The sequence below is a fragment of the Meleagris gallopavo genome, chromosome 4 (genome assembly GCF_000146605.3).
Source record: "Meleagris gallopavo isolate NT-WF06-2002-E0010 breed Aviagen turkey brand Nicholas breeding stock chromosome 4, Turkey_5.1, whole genome shotgun sequence".
Lineage (NCBI taxonomy): Eukaryota > Metazoa > Chordata > Aves > Galliformes > Phasianidae > Meleagris > Meleagris gallopavo.
The window spans coordinates 5,220,064-5,231,453 of NC_015014.2; positions in this window are offsets into that span (position 1 = coordinate 5,220,064).

Sequence of the window (11,390 nt, forward strand, 5' to 3'; positions counted from 1 at the left end):
CTTGTGAAGTATACCTAAAACTGGTTGGCCAATGTCAAGAGTTATTTGCAGAGTTGAAACTCTGCTTTGGCAAACTACTCAGTCCTCTAAGCAGCAATCGAGTTACCATAAGAAGGAATGAAAAGTTAAGCGACAAAGTTTGCTGGGTAGCTGCAGATAGAACTGTCAGCATGAGCAGTTTGGTGATAACACAAAACACTGGAGGCTGAGCTTTCTGGAAAAGCATATATGCTTATTCTCTTCTTAAACACTTCCCTAGAAATCTGCTGTTGGGCAAGACAAAGCCCTTTGGTTTGGCCATTCTAATTCTTACAATTCTTATAATCCTTATAATTTAAAAAAATAATTTTTTTCTTCAAAAACACCTTCATTCTTCTTAACCGCCAGCCATTGTACGGACACTGAGAAAAGTTCCTTAATGAACAGCCAAGAAAATTTCACCCTATCATGTGATGAAGCATATCCTATTTAAAAAGGACAACTACTTACACCTGGACACAGTGGAAGCATCTCAATTTTTCCAACAAGTGCATCAAATCATGACTTACAATTTATTCAGAATCTATATTTCAAACAAAGCAAAACACGCAGTTGTACCTACAAAGAGCAAGCCAAAAAGAAGTTTCACCACAAGCAGCCCAACTGTTTTGCTATTATGCTCACAGAAAGACCTGTTAACATCACCCTGTCTTTTATCAGTTGGGCAGTATCATGAATGGAAGACATCCTGCACAGCTGAAACGAGTAGGTGCACACCCACTTGCTGCATTGGTCACTGCATTCCTCCAAACTGGAAGAAGACCACCATAAATCTCAGAGGAAAGAAAAAAAAATTATTTATGTTAAACTTCACAGCTTCAGTTCCTCTTACCACAAACTTGCTACTCAGAATAAGAAACAGCTTTTTAATAACATTGCAGAAACAAAGTGGTGTATTACAGATATTAAATCGTCCAATAATTCAGGAAATGCTTTCAACCTGGTCTAAAATAAAACAGAACATTTCATCGGTCAGAAATTGACAAACAAAACCAACAGGCTCTCAGAGCCATATCCAACACGCTGTGAAGAATCCCTGCATCAGCTCCACACAAACATCATCCCTCACACCAGCACACCCATGCCCTCAGACACACAAGAAGGTACAATACTAAGGCCTTCTGTCCTTGTTTTGAAGCACTGTGTCTGCTGCTGACAGAACTCTCCATCAAGCAAGCAGGAGCTCTAAAACCAAGACCATTCAAATTGAGAACTGTAAGGAAGATTCTTAAGAAGTGTTTCTCTGCATTCCCAGAGTCAAGTACCTCAGCTGCCTCCTACCTGACACAGTGTTACAGGTTGCTGCCTTAGAACAGCAGGCAGCAATGGCGGAAGGCAGGAAAGCAAGAACTTTGTAAGTTAGCAGTCTACAATAAACTTTACTCAGAACTAAAGTTCTACTTCCCGAGACTGTAACAGTCACTACTTTCTCCACCACCTCTACTCACAACTGAGGGCGTGAGAGAAGACAGCTTAGGTGAACAGACAATCCGTTACCCCTGTGTGTCTGAAAAGAAAAAAAAAAAAAAGCTTATTTAACAAACTAAGACACATAGCTAGGGAAGCACTATCTTGAGCTGTGTAGATGAAGGAGCTGAGATCATTTAAAGGTGCTTGCTCATGTGACCTTCAAATGCTGTTAAGCAAAAGAACTGCCTCACCAGAGCAAAGGACACGGAGGGATGTGGAGAGGACAGGACAAGCCATGAAAATGGTCTTTCTATGGCTCCAGCTGCTGGAGAACCAGTATCATGACTGACCCAGGTGCAGGTAATCGATAATCTGCTGAGGATACCGAAAGGTTGCTCTCATACACGACAGCAATGCAAATATGTATGCAGTTGTAAAGAGGGAGAATACAAGAGAGGGATTGAAGCAGACAGCTTGCTGGTTTATAATGTCAGATTCAGACTGCAGATTCCCCGCTCTATCCAAATTGGCACGATGAGGCAAGTAGGGAAAAGATGGAAGTTACTGTAGAGAAATTTCAAGCAGGAAAGAAAAAGTATTGTCTGAATGCTAGTCAAGCTCAATTCCCCAAAAGGCAAACAAAAACACCAGATTCCCAGCAGCTACTAGTCACAGTAAAAATTTACATAAAAGACTTTTTTCAACTTAGATTACCATGAAAATCCCAAAGTATTTATGAAAATATTATGATATTGCATTTGCCATTTTTATGAAGCATCATAGTTTTCATCAAGAGCCTGATCCAGAGAGAAAGCAGACTAAAAATCCCTCATATTATCTCTGAAAGAAAGAAAATTAGAGAAGTAGTGCATTGCAAAGATAATGAAAGATGTAGGCAATGATCAGGTACACGAAGGATTCGATGCTGCTCACATACTCAAGGTTTCTATGAAAAGAGTGTAATAGGAAAAAGGTGCAACTAAGTGGTCACACTATCACATATTTCCACGATGCCCATCACAACTCTTCTACAGAGCAGGTTAACAGAAAAGCCTCTGACACTAAACAAAAAACAGAAGCTAATTAAAGCTGTACTCTCACTTGCTTCATTTAGGGAGAGGGAAAAAAAACAGTGAGCATACAGGTACAGCAAGTTATGCAAGATTAATCAAACACAACGCAAGCAGGAACTACACTGGTAAAGAAGAATTGCACAGAATCAGCTACATCTCTAGCAGTCAGAGCAGATAGGGCTATTGCAGCTTTCTGCAGACACAGCCCAGTATCCTCAGGCATTTTCCTTCCCTCAAACACCAGACATCCTGCCTATCTCTCAGGCCATGCAATGAAAAGTCAAGCAGAGAAGCAAGTCAGCTGAGGGAACCATTTCCAGTGGTGTGAAGTGTCTCTGGAGAAGGTGGAGTAGGACAGGAAGAAGTCTGATTTGCAGGACATTTGTTGTCAGTCAATATGTACAATCTGCGAATCTATGCTATGGGATGTTGCCCAAAAATAAGCATAAAAACACTTTTTTGTAACTTAAAGGGTTGCAAACAAAAAGCATCTTAAGTTTTTTAGTCTTTTGGGAGGTTTAGAAGGAGGTGGGTGAGAAGTGCTCTTCCAGATTCCAAACATGCTTCCAAACATGAAATAAAAAAGGAACAAGAAAATCAATAATGAAAGGCCCAAAAGCACAATGGCACAACATTAACAGAAAAACTCTTTCCCAAACTCAGAAAAATCCCCCCCAAAAACCCAAACCACTGTAATATTCATTTTTCCTATCGCTACCAACAGCTAAGAGCTAACCAGCAGTCAGCCATCTGTTCCTTAACTCAAGCAAAGCAAAACTTACATGAGGACAGTACCTACTGAGAAAGGTTATGCAGGCATAAAACAAAAGCAGATAAAATAAAAATGTTGAATGTGATCTTCACACATATGAATGTGTTCTATAGTTGAGGAAATGTAACAGCAGCAACAGAGGAGTCATTTGCTGCAAGTTTAAGATGAAAAAAAATATATAGAATTCTAAAGAGTTTACATGATAAGAACCTTGAAATGTGATCTTTGGTATAAACTAATCAGAAATTCCAAGCACAACATATAAACAAATATATACACGAATACATATATCTCATATGTATTAAAGAAAAGAATAATGTCATTAAAACCCACGCTTACACTAGAATTTTATCATGCATATATGTATGTCAAAACAAGTGCCTAAGAACTGGAATCAGTCAAGAATGTCTTTGAATACTTAAATCCAAACCTTCTGTATTGCTTTTTTTGTTGTTGTTGTTTCCTTGTTGCTACGTAAGAGCACCCTTCATTAAGAGTTGGGTTCAGGTGTTACAGGGCTGTCACAGCAGTTATAAAACAAAGGCTGAGCTGGGCTCACTCTGTCATCCTTAGGCACCAGCATTAAACCTGTATTCCTATTTCCATTGTGGACTGAGCCCCTGTTTGCTCATTCTGTCACACAAAGAGAGCTAGCAAGAACGTGGCACAGCTTCCAAACTTTAGTTTTGGAAAAGGGGTGAAAGAATTGAGAAATTTCTCGCAGCGTTTTTCTTATAATTAGCAGAATATTTGTTCATGAAAATGGCTTAAAAATTATATGCTTCAAGCCAAACATGGGAGATATAAGAGAAGTAGCAGCATTCCTCAAGTTAGCACAGAGTACAAAAATTCTTAAGGATACACAAGAAGCCAAATTATGAAGAATGTGACAAATCTCAGGAACAGGAAGGCTCCTGTTGCAGTCCTGCAGTGAGAAAGGATTCTGGCAAATTACAGGTTATATTTAAGGAAATAAATCAGAAAGCCAGTTGAATAAAGTTCCTTAAGTGAAAAAATATACTGGTATTGATTATATGTTAAAAACTAATTCAATTTATGCTGTAGGTACTCTCAGAGTAGAAGAGATTTCAAAAAATATACATATATAAAAATCTCATTGTGGTTCTGTTCACTGCTACTTCCAGAACAAAATTAATCTTGATGGCATAAAGAGACACAATCTCAAGTGTTCTCTACACAAGAAAGCAAGCAGGGACAAGCAGAGAATCACACAGACAAAGCTACACTTCTATGATACGTACCAGTACAGAATATCACCACTGCTTCTGACCTTCACAAAAGGGGAATCAATACCAAATACTCATCCTACAGCACTTTTTATCTTCCCAGCTTTAAGAAAGAAAAAAAAAAACCAACACAACAGAGAACTGACAGCTTACACAGTAGATGAATACTGAACACATGCTCCCAGTCACATGATGAAAAACATTAAGGCTATTGACTTAAAGTATTCAAAACTACCTCATCTCCACTCTAAAGTGTCCTAGCCCCTCAGGCTATGGCTACCCACAGTAGCCGAAGAGTTTCCACCACCTGGCTCAAGCACATGATCCAGCTTGCTGGAAGGGACTGATTCTTTCACATTCACCCAATTGCTGACATGAATACTGTTTGGTTGCTTTCAAACCAAAATGGCTGAACTAGCTGAGAACTCAGATTTAAACCTCACCTCATTTACTGATGCATTAGAAAAATCTCCACTCTCAGAATCAAAGAGAAGTTTTCTGCATTACTGTGCATTCTGTACAGTAATAAGCAGTGAAATAAGTGGTAAAGTCTTTCAGTGCTTGGGTTTTGTTTAAAAAATAAATAGAATATAATCCCTTTGTACAAACCTAAACTAAATATAAAAGCAAATGTAACTCATAGGCTTAAGCTTCACAGCAAGTGCTGATCCTCAGCTGAGTCACGATAAAGAAATGCTCCTTGGTTGCCACTTGAGATACAAGCCTAAAATGCATCTAAGATTTGGCATTAGTTTTTAAACTAAAGGCTCAGTACCTACAGCTATAAATACTCCGTCCAGGAAAGAAAAGAAGGACTCCTTTTGGATTCTTCTTGTGATCACATGAGATGAGCATAAAACTGAAATTTGTTAGGGGAACTGAAAGGCAAAACTCACTCCCTTCTTCAAGGACAGGAACTATAACTGCATGTGCCATTGCAGACAACACGTTTTATCTGTTTAGTCTTCAGCCATCGCATCTGTTTGATGAAAAAGGACCAGCAACAGTATGCAATCTTCTCTTTATTGCTTCTATAGATTTTGTTCCTTTTGAACATGAACTTGTATTGCAATTATCACAGAAAAAAAACTGAGCAGAGCTTTTATACAACACCACGACTACCTGAAGTTCTATCATTTATACCACCTTCATCTTTCCAGAGAAATGACCGGACAGCCTTCAGCTATGTGCTCAGATTCACAAGTTCAGGATCTCATCTGAACTGACTGCCTTCCAGATAATTTTGCTTGAGTTCAATGCATTTATATCTGAATGATCTGAAAGTAGTCAAGGAATAAAAGAAAACTTGACAAAAAGCAAGAAAGAGGCCATCACAAAAAGAGGCTCTTGGAGCCAAGACACAAAACCATCAGAGTGCTGACCCCAGCAGAAAGAGAATCGCACAGAAAGTATTCAATCTTGAGAGGCAATATTACAAATGAGGTTTATGAGACTGGAATCAGAAAAAGCAAGGTGAGGAAGGACTGAAGAGATGTGCAACCAATAGCAGGACTTAGCTGATGGCTGCCCTTCCTGGCTCCAACAGAAGTCACCTGATTTCTGTCAACACAGCATTTCTGCCCATTACGATGATCAGCATTCCAGCCTTCTTCAAAGGATAAAAATAAAACAGATCTGTTAAGAAACTTGTTATGTTAATCTCTGGTATTTTTATATCATAGATTATCAGTTGCTTCTTTCTTTTTCCTTTTTGAAATACAAACATACAGGCTAGCCCCAGGAGGTATATCCATCTTAAAAAAAAGAATAAAGAAAGAGAAAGGAAAAAGAAACAAGCAGCAAAGCCCCAGAGGCACTGACACCACCAGAAGTGAAGCATGCACTACATCAAGCACATTAACAGTTCCGAATGCAAACCAAGTTCCTCTCATCGAATATCTTCTCTCCAGGTGCAAAGCTGAACTGTCAAGTACAGCTTCTAAAATTATGTCTACTTTGTCAGGTCCTACACATGGATGACAGGTATCCGGCAGGAGAGCCTAAAGTGAAGTTATGACTGTTAAATAGAGGTATCAAGTTGAAAGCAAGGATTAATGTCAATTATTTTAGGAGAGAGAGAAAAAAAAAAAAAAGTAGGTTCCTTGAGAGCTTTTGAATTTTGGAAATTACAATGAAAAAAAAAAAATTCAGCAATCCACAAAATGGCATCCAGTACAAGAAGAGTCTAGATGTGGTGAGAAGGAATGTGGTCAGTTGGGCAATACTAGTGGTAGGTGGATGGTTGGACTGGATGATCTTAGAGGTTGTTTCCAACCTTGGTGATACTGTGCTTCTATGAACTAAAAATGAGTGTTTGGAAGCGTATGGGGAACTACATTTTTTTTCCCAACATGCACACAGGAGACAAATTAGTAATAGAAACCTCATGGGAAATACTGTAGTAAATCAAGAACTACAGATAAATCAGCAAAACCCAACTAATTTGGCAGAGAATACTAATTGGAGACAGGAGTGGAAGGAGCTCTAAGAGAACTATCATTCTGGAAAGGGAGAACTTTGATTTTAATTGGCAGGATGACAAAATCAGGAGCTGCACCTGTAATTTAAATGCATTATTGAAGTGAAATTGTATTTTTACTATTTGGATTTGGAAATATTTCTTCATTAGACTGTACTGTGGTACAAACACTCAAAATGAGTATTTGAGTACTCTCGGTAACTTCTAGAAAAAATTATGAGAAATAAGCAAAAAAATGAAGACAAAAAGTAACCACAATAGAGCGCAGTCTAATTCCATAACTAGAAAGCCTAAGCAAAATGCACAACAAATTAAAAAGCTAAACATCTAGAAAGTTCAAGAGGAAATAGCTGATCAGACTCCAGAAGTCATTAAAAAAGTCTAACCTATTATGAAGTTACACATTCTCTTATTTCAACTCATTTCTATAAGCATGTATTCAAGATTATTTGCTACATGATACAAACAAATGTGGATCCTACAGCTGAAAACATTTACAGCTACCCTAATGGCTTTGTTTAGAATCGTTTCTATTATGCATGAAGCCCAGAAAACACTTTGTCAATTCTATTCTCTGACAACAGCAACAACTATTATTGTGCCATTAAATATAAACATTATCTCCAAGTTCTATGCCAATTTCTGAGTTTCTACCTTTTTAAAGCAGAATACGTTCCACAAAACAGCATTATTTTTACAACCTGTATAAATCTCTCTATTAAAATCAATTTAAATGTGTTGGGTTTTTTTTTTCTAATCATTCTCAGAGATTATTTTACAAAGGTTTCCAATGTTCAGAAACAAGACTCAAGTTAAATAGCTATGAAAGTTCGTAATGGTCAACTTCCTAATATTCTAATGTTACTGAAGCCTGGAATAGGAACAAGCACAAAACACTGCACACACCTCATTATTCACAAGGACAAGTAAAGAGCTGGCCTGGCACACGAGCAGCTTCAGAAGTTGGCCAACACAGAACCTGTGTTTTCACATTATAAAGATTGCTGCGGGGAGCTCAGGTACAGGAATGTGCCTTCAGAGCACGCAGGTGTAAAGCTGAGGTGTGAGTTTGGGGAAAATGAGCAAGGAGGGTGTATGAGCAGACTTGTGCACACGATCACTGCTGCTGCTGACCCTGTGCAGGTTGCTACAGCTGCTGCCAATGAGGTGACTAAGCAAGAAGTTGAGAAACATGCAGCCCTAAGAGCTATGAAACTATTCAAACAACTTCAACAGTAGAACTTACATTATCTTTTTTTCTTTTAATTATGAGCAGGTTACAAATATTCCTAGTACCAAATAAGCCCCTAGTCTGATCTGCACACAAGCACCTACTCACATGCAGATGAAATCACATAAATAAGGCGAGAGAAAAAAAAATAGTGAACGTTCCTAGAATGCCCTTTGGCAACGTTTGCCAACTTGGAACAGCAGTCCCAGCTTTTGTGCTTACATTCAAATAGCACAACTCTGTTATCCAAATATCAATGTAAGGTGCACACACACACACACAATCACAGAATTGTAGGGGCTGGAAGGGACCTCCAGAGAACATCGAGTCCAACCCCCCTGCAGAGCAGGCTCTCTACAGCAGGCTGTACTGGTAGGCGTCCATAAGGGTCTTAAATATCTCCAGAGAAGGAGACTCCAAAACCCACCTGGGCAGCCTGTTCCAGTGCTTTGTCACCGTCACCATGAAGAAGTTGGTAAGCAACTTCCTATGCTCCAGGTTATGGCTATTTCCCCTTGTGCTGTCCCCACAGACTGCTGAAAAGAGGTTGGCAGTACCCCTTTGTCTCTCACACTTAAGATATTTACAAACATTAATAAGATCCCCTCTGGGTCTTCTTTTCTCAAGGCTGAACAGACCCCATTCACTCAGCCTTTCCTCATAAAGGAGATCTCCAGCCTTTTATCAACTTCATGGCCTTCCACTAAAAAAAGATCCCTATCTTTTTTGTACTGAGGAGCCCAGAACTGGATACAGTACTCGTGAGGCCTGATCAGGACAGAGTACAGGGGGAGGATCACCTCTCTTGACCTGCTAGCCCACTCCTTTTAATGCACCCCAGTATATCACTGGCCTTCTGGGCCACAAGGGCACACTGCTGGCTCATGGCCAACCTGTTGTCCACCAGGAGCCCCAAGCCCTTCTCTGCAGAGCTCCTCTCCAGCAGGTCATCCCCCAAACCATACTGACACTCACCATTATTCCTTCCCATGTGCAAGACTCTACATTTGTTTTGTTAAATCTCATCTGGTTTCATACCGCCCAGCTCTTCAGCCTGTCCAGGTCCTGCTGAATGACAGCACAGCCTTCTACAATATCGGCTTCCCAGTTTATATCACTGGTGTACATGCTGAAAATGGACACTATCCCCTCATCAAGGTTGTCGATGAAAATGTTAAACAAGACTGGACCCAGCACCAACGCCTGGGCAACACCACTAGTCACAGGTCTCCAACCAGACTCTGCACTGCCTATCACAACCTTCTGAGCTCAGCCAGTCAGCCCCATTTCTTAACCCACCTCATTGTTCACTCGTCTATCCCACACTTTCTCAGCTTCGTTATCAGGATGTCGTGGAAGGCAGTATCAAACACCCAAAACCCTGAAGCAAGGTGAGAAAAACAACACATCACACCAGAAGTGTTTATTCAGAGATTTAGACAATACTGCACAACTAGACCCAGCTGTTAACAGAACAGACAGGAGTGGATTCTCACTAACAGGTGGCCCAAACACCAGTCTATGACATTCACAAAGAGCAGAGACCAAAAGGTGCAAAAATCTTTCCTGGTTAAGGATTTGGATAGGCTTGTTCTTATTATAAGTCAATAAGTAACATATATATAGAGAGAGAAGAAAAAAACCTACCACAGTATTACTTTTAATTTGAAAAATATACCACAGAAAGAATAAAAATAGCAGTACTGTAAACCACTCATAAAAATGAAACTATAATGATCTGGGGAAAGGCATCAATGGAACAGTGAAAATATGTTCTTAGAAACATTACAATGCATGTTACACTCAACATCTACTATTGGCTAGCAAAGAATTCTAAGGACTAACATACCACAGAATCACAGAATGGCCAGGGTTGGAAGGGACCTCAAGGATCTTCAAGCTCCCACATCCCTGCCACATGCAGGGCCACCAACTTCCACATTTCATACCAGCCCAGGCTGCCCACGGCCCCATCCAACCTGGCCTTGAACACCTCCAGGGATGGACGGGGATCCACAGCCTCTCTGGGCAGCTGTTCCAGCACCTCACCACTCTCTCTGGAAAGAACTTCCCCTGACATCCAACCTAAATCTTCCCTCATCAACTTCAAACCATTTCCCCTTTCAAAAGAGTTGATTCCCCTCCTGTTTGTAGGCTGCCTTTAGGTACTGAAAGGCTGCAATGAGGTCACCCCGCAGCCTTCTTTTCTCCAGGCTGAACAAGCCCAGCTCCCTCAGCCTGTCTTCACGGGGGAGGTGCTCCAGACCCTGATCATCAGTGGCTCTCCTCTGGACCCTCTCCAACAGCTCCCTTTCTTTCCTGTACTGGGGGAACTGTACTGTATACCGACAGTAAATAGAAAGAAACAAAAACCACTTCTCATTTTCTTTGCCACAATACACACTGCATTTTCCAAAGCATTGCAGGCAGATGCAAAGTCATTTTGTTTCAAGCTATGAGATCCAGGCTAGCTGCACTTTTCTCAAAGCAGAATTGCCCCCCTGACAGCCCAGAATACTGAGCTGCAAGTTTAGGTCTGTCTGCTAACTAAAAAACATCAAATTGAAAGCAGTTCTCCAGTCTAAGATTTTTATCTTAGAAATAAATGATAGTGCCAGTTGACAGTTTTCCCCATGGAAATCAGTTTTCCCCACGGAAAGCTTGTTTTACATTTTACATTACAGTATACTGAAGTTTCTTAAAACAAACAAATAATAGGTAGGGATAAGTATCTGCTCTCAAATCTGCCGTGCCAACACGCTTTGCTATTCAAGTAACTGCTCTAGCAGAGAAGCATTTATGTTGCCACGGGATACAGAACATAAAACCCATCACGGGTCCCACCAAGAAGAGAGAACTGAACAAGAAGCATCACCGCTCGCTCCTGCTGTCACGGCCTCGATTTACCTCGGTTAGCACTTGAAAGTGTGACACAGCACATTTATTATCCCACACAGAACACGTCCCCACCACCGGCACGACTTCGTGCAAAGACTCGGGCAGTTACGTGACGCCGGGCACGCGGTTCTTCAACCTCGTTTCAGGATCACCCGGGCAGGGTATCCGCAGGGCACCCCTCCCTTCCCGCTCCACAGGTAAACCGGCAGAGCCCGCGCCGGCCCCCCGCTCCTCGCAGCAC